The sequence below is a fragment of the Erpetoichthys calabaricus genome, chromosome 9 (assembly GCF_900747795.2).
Source record: "Erpetoichthys calabaricus chromosome 9, fErpCal1.3, whole genome shotgun sequence".
Taxonomy (NCBI): domain Eukaryota; kingdom Metazoa; phylum Chordata; class Cladistia; order Polypteriformes; family Polypteridae; genus Erpetoichthys; species Erpetoichthys calabaricus.
Window position 1 is genome coordinate 31,042,275 of NC_041402.2, and position 21,219 is coordinate 31,063,493.

At 36.8% G+C, this 21,219-nt stretch overlaps 1 protein-coding gene across 1 annotated transcript in view; it reads right to left on the minus strand.

The window, feature by feature from the left end:
• The window catches only part of col27a1a (collagen, type XXVII, alpha 1a), a 370,467-nt gene that overhangs the window by 141,764 nt on the left and 207,484 nt on the right, over positions 1–21,219 (minus strand).

A 21,219-nucleotide genomic window follows, 5' to 3' on the forward strand; every position in this document is an offset into this window, starting at 1 on the left:
GTTTAGAGTTTCTAGACTTCTAATACGAAGTGGAGTGAAGACACACTGGAAAAGTTGGACAGATAGCACAATACCCAAAAAAATACACACAAAAAAAAAACTAGCAACATACATAAATAATAATAAATGTTGCATTTCATGGTCAGTTAGTCATTAATCCCACTTAAATAGACCTTAGTGTTCCCAAAGTACCATCTAACATAAATCTGGTTCACAATATTTCTGAACTCCTTTTTCATCTTTCTGAAGTAGTGTTTCAAATGAAGAGAGTTACCAAGAACTTCTTTAAAACAATAATTGCAAACTAATCTAAAGGGATAAATAATGAACATGTTTATTAAAATAAAACAATACCCTTATAAAATAATTCCCAAAATTAGTCAACACACATAAATCCGTATTTCATTTCTTCACTATTTATTTAGTACTCATCTGGGCCCAAACTCAAGTAATAAGATAGACGTATGACTTGCCAACTGCTAGTCGCCTTTAGGAATAAAATAAAATATAAACTGTGCACACACATACTGCATTTCCTGGCATTATGCGGGCAAAGCAAGTTAAAAGAATAATGTATTGACCAGCAGCAGTGCAAGGTTGTATAAGCCAGTCGTGCTTGTGAGAGGAATGTTAAAATTCTCCTTTACCTTTGTTGTAACATCCCTATCTTGTAATTGGAGCAACCCAAATAGAAATTCAGCAGGAAATGAACGTGAGGGGTTGAAAAATCCCACAGAACAGCCGACTGCTACTACATATCTGCTGTTTGTTCTTTGTATGGAGATGAAAGATATACTAACTGCAAAATGTGCTAAAAAAAGTCAGTGACAAAACTAAAGCAAGGATGTTTGACACTACAAATTTGTAAAAACATTTAAGATTAAAACTAAAAACAGCACTCTTTTGACATAGTTATTCCCGCAAAGCAATCAGTGCTTAATTTTTGAGTTTTAAAGAAATTTTTCGCATGTTTTCATAAAATGCAGTCTTCCTAATTAATTCTTTACTTTGAGTGTGATTGGCCTAAAAACAGACATGAATCCACAGTGTCAAAACGTGTGAGTGGAGGGCCAACCCAATTGTATGAGGAGAAATGTGGAGACAGTGCTTGTCAGTAATCAGGCTCTCATTGGAGTAACAATTAGATTAATTCGCGAAAACCCACGTTCACACTCACTTGATGAAACTTGAATACGATTAAGACTCAGCACATAATTTATTAAAGAATCATTTAATATGTAGTCGATGCCATGACCAGCTGTCGTGGCCGAGGTGCTGGTACAGCATACCAGCGTGAACTGACACAAACTGTAACATAGACTATTACCACCACATCTAAACACACAGTAATGGGCTGCTTTATGGGTTTGGTTGAATGTTGCTAAGCTACATGGAGTGTTACATTCATGGTATGTACTACTGTAGAAGTTTATGTAGGAATTTCTGAAGGCTTGTGAAATGTGTTTTTCTGTTTTTCTCTGCGTTTCTGGCAGGAGCATGGGCTGGGCCACTCAGATGCTACTTCTGGGCCGCATGTGGCCTGCAGGCTGCCATTTGAATAGGTCAGCTATAAGGAATTCCTATACTGTTGCTTGAGCTTTTGTGATCTGAGGCTTTATGCTTTTAAATTGGAAAAGGTTTTCATTTTGTTGAGTTCGAGGATGGCTTACTGAAGCCAAATCTAGCAGGCTAGACTTGTTTTAGCATTTTATTTTCATTTGGTGATGAACAGTATTAGAGTTAAAACAAAACTGAGTGTCATTATGAACAATACTACACATCCTCTCACTGACATTTAACATTGAGGACTTTCAGCCAATGAATCATTCGGCAGAAGTGTGTCAAGAAACGCTGTTGGGGATCCTTTATACCTACAACAATATGCCTGGATAATGTCTGTGACAGCCAAGTCAGAAGTGTTTTTTCTTTTTAAGTCTCTTCTTTGCTCAGACCAAAGTGTGTGTATCTTTATTTATTTACTTATGTACCTATTTATGTATTTCTTTATTTATTTAAAGAGCTTCTGTAAAATGCCAATTTTCCCCCGGGACAAATAAAGTTCTATCTATCTATCTATGAATGATTATAAAACAGACTGAAGGATGCAATCATATTCAAAACACTTTAAGTAAATGAAGGATGATTTTGTAAAATAGCAATCTTGCACTTTGTATGCTTGAAACATTGTTTGCGCTTCACCTTGTTGTAGTAGTGAAACAACAGAAAGCTAGAATATAACGTCAAACTTCCAGTGCACAAGAACAGCATGATCTCTCTATTTGTGTGAGTTTCCTCCCAGGTGATCACAGGTGTCCTCCCACATTCCAAACATATGCAGGTAAAGTGGACTGGACATGCAAAAGCAGCCTTGATGTGTATTTGTGTATGTGTGTGATCAATCGGTGAATGGCTGACACCCTGTCTAGGAATTTTTTCAGGTTTGTACCTGATGCTTGCTGGAACAGTCCCCAGCTTTCACACGACACCACTTTGAATAAGCAGGTTTGGAAGAAGGATGGGTAAATAGATAATGTGCTACATGCTGACTTCAGATTGTTAACACTGGTGAATGTCTGCAACTTCAGCAGCTCATAATGCCAAGTCAGTGTAATTATTAGTAAGCAGTAAGTAGATATTGTCCCAGAGCAGAGACATTATGAGTATATCTGAATGTAAAAATATGTGAACATGAGAGAGGAACCACTCTGCAAGATTCTCCCAGAAATATACATGTTTGAGGTACGACATTATAGAAAACATGTAGCAAATGGGCTGTAATAACAGTCGCTTTATTTTTTACTTTTCACATTTCTCTAAAATGATGTAATCCATGTCGCAGAAGTGAAAAAGAACTTCCTTTGTGTCACAGTGTTGTTCAAAGTTGAATAACGTTCTCTTTAGCCCACCAGCATAACAGGCTTATAGTGATGGTGACAATATAATCATAATTTTACATAAGCTTATAAATTAGATTAGGCTCCTGAAATAAACTGACTAGCCAAATATAGTAACAAAATTATATGAATTACAAATATAATGATTTGCATTAAACATTTACTCATGATTCCTATCTGTTATATATTTTACAAAAGTCTGCAAATAAACCAATCTCTCCATCTAATCAATGCACAATGTCACAGTATACTTTAAGTTAAACCATCCTTTAGCAAAGTGATCATAGCCTACGGCTCTAATGCAGTTTTCATGTCGACTGCTGAAGCTTATTTTACTGCATCTGTGCCTCACATGTTACAACAGTTAAAGGATTATTATTATTGTTGTTGTTGCTATTGTTTCATTTATGTTGTAGTCTCTCATTTGCTTGCCCCATCCCTCTTTATGTCAGTGCTTATGTACATTATTAATTCTATTGTGACAACTGCAAATACTTTCAGGAAGTATTTTTAACCTACCCATCTGTATCTTGGAGGCATTTAATTCCAACACCAGACAAAACCTATTTGTTTAGTATTGAGCAGAAGGTGAGCTCCATTATATATTTATGGTAGCATGTTAAAAGATGGGTTTAGCTACACCGAATGACTTTCATTGAAACCACAATAAAAGTCACAAGTGGAAAGAATATGAACTTAAAAAAAAGAAAAAGCATTCACAATAAGATTACGTACAAAGTGGAAGCCAGTACCACTTTAGTTTAATTCTGTATGCAAGTCTTTGTGAAAGTGAAAACAACAACTTATTTTGCATGAGAAAACATGCAAACTTGACACAGATGATGACTGTACTTTAGGTTTAAATACAGCAGCACTAATCAGTGTCCTTTTCAATTTCCATTATGTCTGGTGTGTAGACAATTTGCAGTTATGCACAAGACAGAACTAAATGTAACGGATTGATCAGACTTTAAAGCACCTGGGTGCAATGTCTTGGTGTATTTATTCTACTATAAAGACAACAAAGTTTTCAAAAAAAAAAAAAAAAAAGAGTGTCAAAATGTTTCCAAAACAACCACTTGTGTTGTATTTCAGTTGCTTAGATGCACAATTTCACGTTAATATCACTATCAACTACAATTAATCAGTGTATTTCTTTATCATTAATGCCAAGTTATGTTTTTAGTACTGCATAGAATGCATTAGAAAAGGCTAAAACATTATACAGTAATGCACAAAATATTTATGAAAAGGATGGAATTCAATTGTATAAATTTTTATTGAATACCGTATATACTTGAGTATAAGCCGACCCGAATATAAGCCGAGGTACCTAATTTTACCTACAAAAACTGGAAAAACTAGAAAAAAACGTATTGACTCGAGTATAAGCCTAGGGTGGGAAATGCAGCAGCTACTGGAAAGTTTCAATAATCAAAATAAATACCAAAAAAATTACCGTGCATTAATTGAGGCATCAGTAGGTTAAATGTTTTTGAGTATTTATTTCAAAGAAAAACAGCAAACTAGCTCTGTAATTAAAACAGCAGTAACACTTTGTTAGTTATTCAAAAACACTTCAATAAATTGGTAAAAATATGCTTTATAACGAATGTTTATCCCATTTTTAACAACAGCTTCACCGCTTTATATAAAACACATAAAATATTGTTTGTTGTCAGGTATCATTCGTGGATAAGTGTAATAAGATTGCTTTCTTACCATAAATACTGTATCTTCAGCATGACATTACACTCACTCTCTCTCTCTCTGTGAGATTATTTATATTAATGTTATTAAAAAACAGGGTGAATTCAATTTCACACCTATCATTTGATGCATATTAGAAAGACTGACCTAATAATTTTACTAAAATGGGTTAATTTGTTATCCGTTTAGCCCAACTCATATAAAAATACAAACAGCAATGTCTTAATTTTGCCATAATTAAGAATTTATTATGGGAATGTGCTCAGTCCACTATCAATAAAAACAAGTTCCTCTGCTTGAACCTTTATTGTCAAACTATAGTTGATATGCGCATACTTTTCCATAGTCCCAATTTTTATTTAGTTCATTTAAATATAACTTTAATAATATATCTCAATATACTTTCTTCTTTTATTACCACATAATATCAGTATTGCTAGCTGCCCAGTATTTGCTGCAGCAAATCTCTTTATCTAAGTGCCTTCAATACCTAAAACACATTCTTACTGGTTGGGTACTGCACCAAAGTCTACCAGTTTTCAAAAAAAAAAAGCCAGATACAAATTGACAAAATCACAACTTTCTTTATACATATAATATTTCTCACAGGTATTGGCTGCTGTTTGGAAAAATAAGGCATTTAGTAACAGTAAAATTTTGATCCAAATTGTATAGGGTCATGAAGGTCAAATCCACACTTAAATTAAAAATAAAATTACAGTTTCAAGTATAACAAAATTATTTGATGCTTTGAGCAAAAAAGGTAGAACATCTTTATAGGTTTTCTGAGGTTTTCATCTTACTTTCCATGATTTGCTTTAAACACAATCAATTACCTGAGCCATTGTACACTCATTGCAGATGATTTGTTTTCTTTGATATTATACAAAAATAATAAAATCTTTACTAAATGAACTTAAATAAATTATTGAAAGAATGGCAGGAAATCATTTTCAAAGTGAGTCATTTTATACATGATTTTTAAATACACATTTTATCAAATTTTAGATTTTTTTACACTTTATCAAAAATGTAAGCTTTTTTCTTTTTCTCTTACAATGTAAATCTTCACATTTTTGTTAAAGCATAAAATTATATTGCACACATTGTCAAAGTTAAATTAAATTATGAGGGCCAAATTCCGCCATGTTGAGCGTTGCTGCCTCTTTGCTCTAGGACCCTAGTTCTGATTCCTGCCTTGTTATTGTCTGTGTGGAGTGTGCACATTCTTTCATGTCTAATTGAGCTTCCCAGAGCTACTGTGGTTACTTAGTACATTGTAAGACATGTGTATCATGTTCACTAGTGGCTTTAAATTGGTTTGGTGTGAATAAGTGTGCCTAGTGGTAGGCTGGTAAGCAATTTGGGGATCCTGTCTTACGTCTGATGCTGCTGAGATAGGATACAACTTTCAGAGAACATGTAATTCAGTGGCTCTCAGTGTCACTCCTAGGGCCTCTGTGCAGCTGCAGGTTTCTATTCCAACTAACTTAATGTTTTTTATAATTTGACTCACAGCAAGCTATTATTGGTCACTGGTTTGGTCATTTTTTATTAGAATTCACCAAGCACTTACAATGGATTCAGAAAGAATTCTGACCCCTTTATTTTTTGCACACTTTATTGTGTCCATTTAATTTGAAATTGATACATTTGCCAATTTGCCCATCAATCTACCTTCAATAACCCACAATGACAAAGTAAAAGAAACATTCAGACCCTTATCTCAGTACTTTATAGAAGCCCTTCTGGCATCAATTACATCTTTAAGTCTTCTTGGGTAAGGCTCTACAAGCTCTGGGCAGTTTATTCTGTTCTTCCAGGCAGATCCTCTTGATTTAAAATTTGATCTACAACACAATAAAGTGTGCTGAAACTGAATACTTTCTGAATACATGTATGTATGCTACAAGGACATAACTTGCTTCTTAAGATTTTCATCATCATGATTTTCATTTTGCTTTTCAAGGTGTTCTGTTTTTTTAATCCATCATTTAGTAATACTGTAAACACATTAATGGGTCTAGTGCAGATGTAGTTACAAATTTTTAGCATTTAGTGTCATTTGCCCAAATGTCTGCTCTGTTTATTGTTGTCATTACTTGGATACAATTATGGAGGTAAACTACACAGAAAAAAGGCAAATTACTAGGAAAACAACAAACGAGAGTTTAGCATTTAAAACTTAATCAAAACTTCAATTTTTTAAATGTCTTCTAACTCTAAAAATCACATTACTCTTCTTTTTGAAAACAGAATAAGAGAAGATAAAAAAGAGCAGCAAAATAAATTAGATCAATTAGAGGTAAAATGACTCACTGATTATAAAAATGATTAGAACAAAAACCTGAAGCCACATTTGGTCAAGGACTAAGTCTGCAAATCTCTGCTGTTGTTGAACTAAATAGATGAATGAGTGAGATTTCACTTAGATGCTCTTTTTTTACTTTGCTAAGATAACCACTTGAACTACTTAGTCCTTTCATTGTAAAATAGTACTCAGCATGGATTCCAGTACTCTAAACACTACTGTATTAGAAATGAAACAGCCTAAACAAACTTGAGACATTTAATTTGCGATGATTATTTTAGAAATCCCCTGCTTGTTACATTCACCTGACCAAAGCCTCCCAGATGCATTTATACCTTAACTTTCTTTGTGTAGTTTCCATTATTGTTGTTATTGCACACAATTTCTCATACACAGGTTAGTAAGCAGGTCTGAAAAAACTGCAACTTGCCACAGTTTCTTTTACTGTTCTCCATTTCAAATACAATGTTGCTATTTAAATGGTGATCTGGCTATCTGAACAAAGTGCAGCAGTTGTAGGCAATTTAATTTTTCTGTTTGCCATAGTGAGTTGAATAGACTTGTCTGGAGGTAATTTGTTTGCTTTGTTTCCCACAAAGAAAAATGCTGAGTTCCCCAGGCAGGGTGAAACTACAATAGGTGTAATTTTTTTTTTCCCCTGAGAGGTGAGTTGACTAGTTTAGTCAGGCTGTAGCTAAAGGAAACTTGATCTTCTCTGTTTACAGTTAGATTGCCTATTTTCTGGTGGTTATGTTATTAATGCTTTCCCTTTTCCACACCCACTCTCTAAAGCTTAAGTGAAATTTATAAGCCTCCTGCATGCTGCTACCAGGTGAAAACAATTATTGTAATAGCCCGCTTTATTTAAATAGGTTTCTAACCTTTAAAATGCCTTTCATTGCTGAGTACACACCTTTGTTTCTAGTCTCCAAATCTTCTGCTTGTTTCTTGCATATATTCTTACTTTTGTATTCACTTACTCTGTGGAGCAATCAATTTACTGCATTATTTTTTCTTCATTACGATCAAATGATGAATGACTTTCTCCTCAACTACTGACCTTTAGCTGCCTCTTGAAGACCCACTTATTTACACAACATCTAGGAACTATTTAAGCATATTACCACCATAATGTACATTTGCTTTTCTAAAAGCATTTACCACCCTTATCACTTCATGACTGATCAGTCTCCTTTCTTAGTTGATGTTAGTGCAAGGTTTAGTAATACACTTCTGCTACTCCAGCCTAAGCATTGTTTTTATATCACCAGACTGGCATTTCCCATTTTGCAATGCGTTGGCACCAAGAACTTTGCTAAAAGGTCAATTCCAGACACTGTTAAGTTCAGCTAATGTGCCCCAGTCTTCCTAACAGGGCCTCTTTGGAATGCAGCCTCTGTGCATTATCTGATTAAATGATTAATTACCAAGTAACACTCCAGAGGTGTTTTCTCATGGTACCAGTTAAACGTTTGGCTTCAACAAAGAGCCAGAAGAAAATGATTTGCAACTTTGATGAACAAAACTTTGCACCAAAATTCAACCAAAAAGGATGGGCTTATGTATACCAAAGAATGACACCTACCAATGACAAGACACCTACGTCTCCCTTTTAAAAACCATTGCACACCCTTAGATCTATGCTTTCTCTTTACTTACTCGCTGCTCTCAACCTGGCTGTAACCTCTGCTTTCTACAGCAGGGACCCTTTTGTTTAGGGTGTGGCCATAATAAAGGCTGGTGCAATTCCTTTAACTCTGAAGGGTAATCTGGTGCTGGACTGGAAGGGTGAATGACTTGTCTGTATTGGAATTAGACAGAGATGTCATTAGTTTAAACCTTGCTATACAAAAAGCAAGTGCAAGAGCAAGAGAGAGAGATAGAGTACATAAAATCCACACATATGTCCTTAACCAACAGAGGTAAACTTTATGCTGCCCAATAGAGAACACTGCAGCAACAAATAACAGCCAGAAGGTGTGACCAGGGTGAAGAAGGACAAGATCTCCTGGACATGGAAAGATAAGGCCACTGAAGATTCTTCTACATGTGCTGTAGAAAGCCAACCAGACCAAACCATACTGTATGTACACCTACTTTTATTCTGAGAACTATTAATTGTAACTTAGTAGTTAGTATAAAGCCAACTAATGTATTATAGTATTTGTATAACTATAACTGAAAGGTAATGGACTAGCTGTTGTAAGTTTCTTTCTAAATTTGGTAAGAAAGCTCAGGGCAGTATTTCATACAAACACGCATACACACTACGGCCAATTTAGACCAATCCACCTAACCTGGATGTCTTTGGACTGTGGGAGGAATCGGAGCACCTGGAGGAAACCCACACAGACATGGGGAGAACATGCAAACTCCATGCAGGGAGGACCCGGGAAGCGAACCCAGGTCTGTCTTTCTACCACTGCACCACCGTGCCGCCCCAGTGAAGACCAGCTATGAGCAAATCAAAGCAGACCTTCACAGTGTGGGCACTAGGAACTTTATAACTAACTAAAGAACTTATCCATTTTAACTACATTAATTGAAAGATAAGAATTCTATAGGAGAGTAAAAGATCTATCTAAGCCAAGAGATAGAATTCACAAGTTCTTTGTAGGAGAGAAAATGTTCAACCAAGCTTTTATATTTTTTGTTGTTTGTTATTACCCTGAATCTATATATATTGTAACAAGGCGCTATATAAGCGCCTGACCCGACACAGATTGGACAAGGGAGGCACGTATAAAAATAAACTGTTTATTTTCTTCAGCTGGAGGGCATGTCTTCCCCGTGTCTCCCAGCCACAACACAGTCCCAAGCACAAACTCAAAACACAAAACACTCCTTTCTTCTACCACCACTCCTCCCAGGCAACCTTATCCTTGTCCACCTGACTCTGGCCACTGAGTGATGGTTGCTGGCCCCTTTTATAGCTCACCTGGAAGTGCTCCAGGTGCTTGATCACCTGTTTCCGGTTGCACTTCCGGGTGGGACTGAAGACTCGTCCAGCTGGGCTCAGGTACCCATGCAGCGCCCCCTGGCAGCCACCCCAGATCCCAACAGGGCTGTGGAGAACTCCACCTCCCATGGAGCCCTGCGGGAAGCTGAGGCACCATGGGTATTGAGTAGCCCATGGTTGCTCCCCCAGAACATATGTCGAAGGGGCGTCCCAGCCAGTCATGGGACTCGGCCGTCCGCCACATTATATATTTAGAATATATATATATATATATATATATATATATATATATATATATATATATATATATATATATATATATATATATATACACACACTTGCATACAGCCATCTTCAATTATTCTTATAAATAGATTACATTATTTAGTTTATTATCGTGAGCATGTTTGGGATATTTGTTGAAAAATAGTCTATCATCATGTCTAGACTACAACAGAGAAAGTGAAAAAATCTATTCATATGGAATCCCAGCTAGAAAGTGAAACAGAAATCCTTGGGTGCTCGGAAGTTAAAACACACATACACTACATTAATTTGGCATACATGGGTGGGCATCTTATTATTCTTTATTATTAATTGCCAAAGGAAGTACTAATAATTAATTAAATGATTGATTAACATTAATCAATTAATTAATTTCTTCCCATACACACTCAATTTCTATACGAGTTTCAAAATATTTGACATGTGAGCACAGTATATATGGTGTGACTTTAAAATACACACAAGTTACAATACTACTTAAGTTTTATTTTTACATTGAAGTCCACTTGAAAGGCAGATCTGTTTATTTTTTTAATTCATATTTTATTCATGTACCACTCTCACCTCAGAGTACTGCACCCTCCACCCATCCTTCTGCTGATACCAGCATAGGACAGAGTTTCCCCCCACCCACAATTACAGCAGCCCAGGTAAGCAGAGAGCTGAGGAGACTTCGTGCCAGCAAAGCAGTGGGTCCAGATGGAGTATCTGTGCATTGGAGCTGGGGAGTCCTCTAAAGTGAATCTTCAACCTGAGCCTGAAACAGGGGAGAGTCCCGAGGCTTTGGAAAACATCTTGCATCACCTCAGTCCCAAAAGTATCACGTCCTGGTGAGCTGAATGACGTCCGGCCTATAGTTCTGACGTCACATGTGATGAAGACCATGGAGCGGCTGCTGCTTCACCACCTGAGGCCACAGGTCCGCCACGCCCTCGACCCTCTGCAGTTCGCATACCAGGAGAAGGTGGGAGCGGAGGATGCCATCATCTATATACTAAACCGATCACTCTCCCACTTGGACAGATGCAGTGGTGCAGTAAAAATTATGTTTGTGGACTTCTCTAGCGCCTTCAACACCATCCAACCTTGGCTCCTTAGGGACAAGCTGACAGAGATGGGAGTAGATTCATACCTGGTGGCATGGATCGTGGACTATCTTACAGACAGACCTCAGTATGTGCGTCTCGGGAACTGCAGGTCTGACATTGTGGTCAGCAGCACAGGAGTGCCGCAGGGGACTGTGCTTTCTCCAGTCCTGTTCAGCCTATATACATTGGACTTCCAATACAACTTGGACTCCTGCCATGTGCAAAAGTTCGCTGACGAAACTGCTATCGTGGGCTGCATCAGGAGTGGGCAGGAGGAGGAGGAGTATTGGAACCTAATCAAGGACTTTGTTAAATGGTGTGACTCAAACCACCTACACCTGAACACCAGCAAAACCAAAGAGCTGGTGGTTGATTTTAGGAGACCCAGGCCCCTCATGGACCCTGTGATCATCAGAGGTGACTGTGTGCAGAGGGTACAGACCTATAAATACCTGGGAGTGCAGCTGGATGATAAATTGGACTGGATTGCCAATACTGATGCTCTGTGTAAGAAAGGACAGAGCCGACTATACATCATTAGAAGGCTGGTGTCCTTCAACATCTGCAATAAGATGCTGCAGATGTTCTATCAGTCGGTTGTGGCGAGCGCCCTCTTCTACGCAGTGGTGTGCTGGGGAGGCAGCATAAAGAAGAGGGACGCCACGCGCCTGGTCAAACTGGTGAGGAAGGCAGGCTCTATTGTAGGCATGGAGCTGGACAGTATGACATCTGTGGCGGAGTGACGGGCGCTGAGTAGGCTCCTGTCAATCATGGAGAATCCACTGCATCCACTAAACAGTGTCATCTCCAGACAGAGGAGCAGCTTCAGCGACAGACTGCTGTCACCGTCCTGCTCCACTGACAGACTTAGGAGATCGTTCCTCCCCCACACTATGCGACTCTTTAATTCCACCCGGGGGGGTAAACGTTAACACTACACAAGATTATTGTTTATTATACCTGCCTTGCACTCTCCACCTTGCTTTTTTTTTTAACTTGCACTGCGTTTTTATTGGTCTTTAATATTGGTCTTTATTGGTCTTTAATATTGTTTTTATCAGTATGCTGCTGCTGGAGTATATGAATTTCCCTTGGGGATTAATAAAGTATCTATCTATCTATCTATCTATCTATCTATCTATCTATCTATCTATCTATCTATCTATCTATCTATCTATCTATCTATCTATCTATCTATCTATCTATCTATCTATCTATCTATCTATCTATCTATCTATCTATCTATCTATCTATCTATCTATCTATCTAAAAACAAAGTATTCAGGCTTAAATTTGAACAATCAATAAGTGAATTCATCCACCACTAACTACATTAGATTAGATTAGAGATCTTTATTGTCACATACACTGCAAAAGAATTGTGAAATTCTTCTGCCATTGTTGCAGTGATGGTGATTCATAAATACATCCATCCATCCATTATCCAACCTGCTATATCCTAACTACAAATAAATACAGTAAGGGTAAATAATAATGCAAAATGTAATGTACAGTACAATTATACATAAACCAGCACTTGGGACAGTACATAGTTCAGCTCATTTGAGAATGAGGCAAGTGTGTCCTGCAAACATTTCCACACTCTGTGCAGATCGGTGGTGCCAAATTCATTTTCCAACCTGCTTCCATACTGAGTCTTTGCCATGTTGCTCAACATCTGTAGCCCAAACTTGGAGCTCCTTAAGTGCTCTGTATCATTTGAATTAAAAGCAGCAGTCTACTCCCTTGTGCACATGCAAATGGCACTGTTCACTCAAGGCTTCTGATTAGACGTACTTGTCCAAATTCTCAGAAGAATATTTAGAAATGAACCAGTCAGTCAAATCCAAAACAGTCCTGTTGTTTGGATTTATGTTCCGGAGTCTAGCACTGTACTTTCCTCACAGCTAGCTTAGTGTGCTTTAGTACCTGCAAGCAGGCAGTCGAAGTACCAATGTGTGGTTAGATTTGCCAAAGTGTGGACACAGGATAGACCTGTAGGCAGCTTTAACTGTAATGCAGTAGTGCTCAAGTGTTTGATCTCCCCTCGTGGGGCAGGTGACGTGGTGGCAGAAATTAGGTAGAACTTTCTTGAGGTTGCAATGGTTGAAGTCTCAAGCAATGACACAGATTGCTTCCCGATGCTGGCTTTCTTGTTTACAAACAGTGGTGTACAGCTTGTCTAGCATAACCACAGCCAGAATATCTGGTGGAATGTAAACAATGATGAGTATCACTGAGGAAAACTCTCTTGGCAGGTAAAAAGGCCAGCTCTTGATCATCAGGAATTTCAAAACAGGTGAAGAACACTGGGACAACGCTTCCACATCAATGCACCAGGAGCTGTTGATAAAAATTTAGACCAACTCCCTTGTCTTGCTGGTGATTGCCATGTTGTAGTGGAACAGTGTACATAGAAGCCCTGAGTTTGAATGGCTGTGTCCTTGGAGCTTGGGCAGAGCCAAGTCTCTGTGAAGCACATCACATTGCAATCATGCAAGTACCATTGTAACTTCATGTATCAGTTATCGGTTATCAATGAACTGGAGATTAGCCAGCAGGTTGGAGGGGATCAGACAGCCTGGTGATGATGCCACCTTGCTTTCCTCTCTTTTGCTGCGGAGTTACAAACAACATCTTCAGCTAAGCTCTAAATGAAGTTTGAAGTTTGTATTCATTTGCTTACTCATGGGTTGTTCTATTTAAGATGCTAAATATAAGATAAGAAAGAGTAGAAACCAGCATCACACAGATTTGATTGTGGTTGGGCTAGTACATCCAACTGAACGTGAAGGTGCTGATTTCAAAATTTCAAATAGGAAAATTTGAGACAAAAAAAATACCTGTCACAAACAAATGCACATCTTGATAATTTAATAAAGACATGCATTTATACAGTCAGTGCACTTACATGCTGCTCAGCTTAGCACTGTGCATTTAGCTCATCAACATAAATTTAGCAATTTTTAAATATTTAGACAGATTGTTTCGGTGTTGCTCCAAAAATGTATGGATCTGCTCTTATCCATTGCTTTTTTGCTGCTGCCTCTCGCCATGTTTAAATATTCAGGATGACATAACTGGCCACGGACATATGCAGGCTAACAAAGTGCAACAGACCATTTGTACGCTACAAAATACTTAGCTGCAACCTGATTAAGGGTTTACATGGTCAGGTAACTGAGTTACATACAGAAGAATCTATGTGTGTTAACCTGTTTTTTCAGAGATCAATATCTTGGTTTTTCTAACTAGAATAAGCGGTATACATCGCATTTTTCAAACTGGGTTCCTGTGAATAACTGGGTTATTAACACACATGCAAATTCAATAAATGATTTTTTTTTTTTGCAATTTTGAAATTTACAGAGGTCTTTCTTTCAAAGTAACACCTGACAAATTTGTGAAATTCTAAGCACTGGTTTGGCCGTTGTTGGTATCAGTTTTAAAAATACTGAACTTTAAAAGTCTAAAGCTGAATAATTGAAATACACCCAAAACCTAACAAGCTCTTAAATGTAAAAAATGCAAGTTGTTCAAAAAATAATTCATCCATTTGTTCCCAAGTTATAGCATCCACAATTTTTTTTATCTAAAGCACACAAACACGAAGACATACATTTTCACTTGGTGACTCCCAAACAAACAGTGAGAGTATCCTAAGACTGGCTAACAAATGTACTTTCAGGATTAGTTCAGTTCTTGCCATGGAAGGGTTTCTCGCCTGAGATGTCAAAGGCATGGAGTCTGAATAGACTCTGTTTAGGACTTCTGTAGAAGAAGCAATTTCCTATAGCTGTGGCCAAATAATGGTTGGCATCTCTTATGGTGGCAATTCTAAGATTCACACATCAACACCAATGTTGAGGGAAGTCAACAAATCAAAGAAACAGAAAAGGAATCTGTGGCAATAGATGGGGTTAATAAACTGTAAAGTACAGTCCTTTTAGGCTTTGTTTTCCCTTTGTTTATTTCTCTCTTGCGTTACTTTTTATATAAAAGGCACAATCTCTGTTTATCTTTTGCCTCAGTGGTGGCTGAGTGCATAGAATTCTGTTGAGGATGCCTTTCAATTATGGTGCAATATTTTTGATTCTGCTGTCTCACATATCCATGAATGCTGAGTTGGATGCTAACTAGTCTATGTTGAATTTGAAAGTTCTACGCTCATCTGCATGTTTTTTTCCAACATCAGAAAGATATGCATGTCAGGTTAAATACGCTTTCTACGTTTCCTTAAGACTAAGTTTTGGCAAGTGTTTGAGTGTCTCCTAAAATGAACAGCATCTCACCCATGAATAATATCTGTGTATTTCCTCTGTCCTTGCTTAGGCTATCCCATTAGCAACTCTTCTATTTACTCCTAGGTATTTCCCATGCACTGCAAAGCCAGGTAAGAGTTATGACCTTTGTTGCATGTTCCGGGTCTTCTCCCAGTGGGCCATACCTGCTATACTTCATGGGAGGTATTGATGGGACATCCTAGCTATATGCTCAAACCACCTCAACTATTATAATATTCTCATATCCTCTTAATCTAATGCAGGGTCATGTGTCACAATATTTTTTTAACGTTATACAGTGTGGCAGGAGGCTGGGGGCCAGACCCAGCCAGGACGCCTGGAAGGACCGGGAGGCAATCTATATGTCCCCCGGGCCACAAGGGGGCAACCGCCCTGGATAGCAACGGGACCACGGGGAAGGAGCAGGGAGGCTCAAACCTGTGGGGGCGCCCCAAGCCTCATAAAGCCCGGGAGCTCTGCACTTCCGCCACACCAGGGAGGGTGGAGGAAGGACCTTCCAGTGACGCCCGGAATGCTGGAAGCACATCTGGGTGATTATAAAAGGGGCCGCCTTCCTACAGTCGGGGAGCACGGGTGCTGGAGTAGGACGAAGCTCCAGTGACAGAGAGAAGGCCCACGGACGTTGGAGAAGCCTGTAATTTGGGGTGATTGCTGCGGGAGCACTGTGTGTGCGGGACTATGTTGGGACTTTAGTCTTTATTAAATGTGTGTTTTATAGTAAAACGGGTGTCTCTCTGATAGTGTTCGGGCAACCTCTCACAACAGGTACTTTTGTAGTGTCTATGTGAATTTGCCCTTATTCTTGCATGGGGTCTTACATCTCACTATTTCTAAAACTGCATTTTATAATTAGTTGTTTATAACCACTATACTTTTACTTAGATCAATAATTTTAAAAGTATCAAGTGATTACATAATTTGCCTCTCATTTCCATTTTAATAACAAAGACAAAAGGCAAAAGAAAGAAAAAGAAAAAGGCAAAGACAATCAATACATTTTGCATTAGAACTTTTGTTACTGGTGCAATCTATGATGACATTTTCAAAATCTTTTATTAACACGTAGACTAACCACACATTTCAAGACACTCTGAATTTTCATCTTTCAATTTTTGAAGTAACCTGTACTTACTACAATAATGTATACACAATATATTGTATATTCAGTACTAATATATGCTTGCCAGTCTCTTTGAATTAAACTTGCTTCTTTAATGAATTTAATGGCAAAATTGACCACATCCAGATTCTCTCTTTTTGCAATCAGGTTTATTATGCTGTCTGTTGTTGTTCATGATTATCCTGACCAAACCGGTCCCATCTCTTTAACTACTGGTAAATCATGTGATGTATGGTGGAATGGATTTATACAATCTGCTTAGTATTAGTCAGGACTCTATAATAGAGTATCCTAGAACTTTACTTGACTTTTTAAGATCTTTAAATTGTAACCTCTCTTGAGATCTCTTGGTGTAAGAGGCTGTCATAGAAAGGTAAAATTGTTAAATTCACATACTGTATGTATTTGTTTAACTAGAATAGAATGTTAGTTTTATGTAGCAGCATAGATAATGCAACTTTCTGTTTTTATCCCATATAAGCTAAAATGTTAATGTTATTAATTATCTGTCTATTATTTGATTGTATTATTTGTCCTGTGAGTCTGTATATTTGTTTTTATGCTTCTGTTGCTGTATTCGTCTAAATTTCCCCTTGGGATTAATAAAGTTTATGCAATCTAATATAATGCAATATTTCCAAAACTCTGCTTTAACTCTGATGTAACAGTAGAATAAGCTTAGTTTGAAAGATAGACTATTTGCAAACGGACAGGTATAAAAGCATTAATTTTTCTAACCATATAGACTAATTTATATACAGATGTATATAGTAATATATAAAGCAATATACTTTGCAATATAAGTAGTAGTGAACATAGTAACCTAAATAAATGTAACTAAGATACCTAAGCCTGAAACTGATGAGTCACAAGCAATACATTTTTTTGTGTATATCATCAATTTTTCTCTTTATTGTTGTGTGATCTGTTTTTGCTTTGGATTTCAGTAAAACTTTTGCAGCTAAGATACATGGACTGCAGAAGTCTCTGAATATGCATCATACTCATTGCTTGAACCTTTTCAATAGCTGCAGAATTTTGAAAACATCAAAGTACTAGGGTGTTGTACCGTGTTAGCCATTATGAATGTAGAGAAAAGCCAAGCAAAATGACACCTTTTATTGGCTAACTAGAAAGATTACAATATGCAAGCTTTCGAGGCAACTCAGGCCCCTTCTTCAGGCAAGTGATTACATCTTGCCTGAAGAAGGGGCCTGAGTTGCCTCGAAAGCTTGCACATTGTAATCTTTCTAGTTAGCCAATAAAAGGTGTCATTTTGCTTGGCTTTTCTCTGAAAACATCAAAGAAATTCAGCTTTACTCTGCTTAGTATGTGTTTTAATTTCTATCTATTTTTGTATCACCTGTCTGCCTACAAAATTCATTTTTGACTAATCTCTTTATAAGCTGACATGTTGCATTTTGACAGTTACATCAGATAAAACCTTTCACCTCCTTTCATCTTTTAAAATCATATATCCTGTACCCTTAATAAAAGATTATGGTCTCAAAAGGGGTTAAAATGTGACTGAATGTACTTGCTTGTTACAGCATAACATTAAAAATCCTGTCAGTGTATTTATTGAACTATTTAAGCTATATTTTTTCTAAAATCCTTAGCCCCAGCATTGCTAACTGAAACAGAACTCAGCTTACCTACACTTCAAAATATATCAGTCCCTCTTTTGTAAAAAAATGTTTTTATACATTTTAAGAAAGTTAAATATGAACCTGTTTTCAAAACAGAACTAGTGAGATTTTGATTTCCAAATATGATTACCTATCCTATTAGGTATCTATATGATCAGTACTGGCAATGTAAAATCCATATAAAAGCTTAACTTCTGTGAATTGAAAGGAAAAATATTGCTTTATGCCAGGGAAAAGAAAGATATTCTCTTTGAGAACAACAGAATCTATCGTAAATGGCTTTAAATAGAGGCTGTATGTAGACAGTTGACAGTCATGGTTAAATGTAACTCTCATACATACGACTATACTGAGGAGGTAATGAATAATTTAAAAAGACTCCTTTGCAAACCTTTTCACACCTAAATATGCTCCAAAGACATTTTGAAAAAGGAAGTTTGAATGGATGTGCAGAATTAAGCAATAAACATAAAATTGTCATAAGGAAGATGTAAGAAATATCTTTGGTAAATTTCTGCAAGATTCTATAACAATTATGATTAATACACATAATATGTTTTGCATATGTAACCTAAGTGCTCTTAATCTCCACCTATCTACAGTTGGTGGTTATTATGAATGTTTATGGCTATTAAATCTTTCTTTTTCTGTTTTGAATTATTGTTTTACTACTGTTACTTATGGTTCTCTTGCAACTTTACCTGGTCTAAAAAACACTTTTTTGTACTGTTCCACCACTCACCTTGTTCCCCTTTTCTTTTGCTTTTGTTTCTATTTAAACGCAGGTGAAGATATAAACTTGGATGTTAATGTAGCATAGTATTTTAGCTTACTCCCAATTAATAAGGCATTTTCTAGTTGTGTTGTTATTTTTTCACCTTTTTTCTGTTTTAAAAGCACTGCTTATGATAATTAGCAATTAATGATATTTCAGCAAAGTATTGGTTCACTGCTGTTGAGGGGAGTTTGTGGGTTTCAGCTATGTTGTGCTTCACAACATATCAGAGGAAAAGAAACTTTGAAGTATTTGAATTGGCATCATGTAGAAAGGCAAAATGGGGCACTGGAGAAAGTAAGAGAGAGTGGGAGGAAGTCATATTCATCTGATCCTGTGCACATCGTGTTGTCATGGCTTGGTAGTGGAAAATGAGGAAATTTTGCTGAAAGTTAAAAATTTTTTCTCTTGCTCTATCTTGAAAAATGAACTCTAAAATACAAAAAACAAGTAACAATGAAAATTAATTTAATTGTGTAAGCTGGACATTACAGGTCTCAATCAGGAATTAAAGAGGAATCTTTCCTTCTTGAGGTCAGATATGATATTTCTGAATTGTAAGGATGAATCCTCATTAAAATGAAATTGGATTGATCAAGCAAGAAGATGAAATTTTGATTTACAAAGCAATCCTCTTTATTAATAATATAATACCCTGAAGAGCACCATATTATGGTGGAGTGGAAACTATATAAAACATGATTAATTCTGGCTATATAAGAATAAGATAACTACAGTATCAAAAAGTAGCACAAAAATCTCACATTTTATTAAGGTTCATAGCCTCCAGGACTTAATGGGTTTCTCTACCCATACTGAAAGAACAATTCCTTTTTTGGGTTTAGTGTGTTACAATAGTGCAGTAGTCAAGACTACCTTTGCTTAGTTTAAAACAATTCTAAGACCAAAACCTGTTAAGACTGAGCCAAGACCAAGTCCAAGGGAGGCAAGACCAGGACAAGACCAAGCCCATATAACAGCAAGACCGAATCCAAGACCAGTCCTCAACTAGAATTTAGCTAGTTCCAGCCCAAATGTGCTAATCTGCTGACAGAGTCATTGGAAAATCAGCTATGCTGTACACATGCAGATTCACTTCACACAATGGCTTTAAGTGTGTAAAAGGATATCACCAGTTGCTCAGTGTTGGGCAAACACAAAAAATGTGGTGACAAACATATATCTATAATCTGATACATAAAAATTTGATCAAATTCCATATTTTGAGCATTTTATATAATGTAATGTGAAAGTGAAACAGCAATGTAGGATAAAATTAGAACTTATTATTCACGAGCTGTGCTACCCATCTAAGATGGGTTGAAATCCAAGTAATTTACGTAGACCTCAGCATAATGCATCATCTTTTGAAATGTATTTTGTAATGCATGTAGTAGCAAAATGCATTACATTTTTCATTCCAACAGATGGTGTATCACATACAGTACCACGGTTTTTACGAATCCCATACTAAATTTGTGTAATGCATGTAGTAATAAAATGCATTGCACTTTTCATTCCAAGATATGCACATAACAAACTTTAGCACTGTTTTTATGAATCCTTTACCAAATGGCATATAACAGAAACATAGCAATTGGATGGAAACACAGATACACAGACACACACACTGACACTTGTGCTTTTATTAAAGGTGGATTATAAATATGGCTTTTCACCTACATTGAACAATCCCTAAAACACATAATATGTAATATTACGTAAAAATACATAAAGTACACCATCATGAAGGGTGGTGTGCGACATTTAAGTAAAAGTCACATTAAGATAAACTGAAATTTCACATTTTCATAGACTTCTCAACATCAGATTTAATTCTACTGTAACATACAGAGCCACATTATTAGACAGTCAGTTAATGGCCTCCAGCACAGCGGGCATGATGGAATGAAGGCTGGCTGAGATATTCTTGACCTGTCGGCTAATTTCCTGAGAAGTGATAACAAGTAGCCAATATAAACTAAGGAAAACAGAAGCACTTTTTCAGTATAAATATGCAAATATACCCTGTTAAAAGTGAACTAAAATACAGTGTGTATATCATATTCATCACTTTTGAGGTTTAATATGTTTGTCACACAAATTCTAATAATGACCCAATGA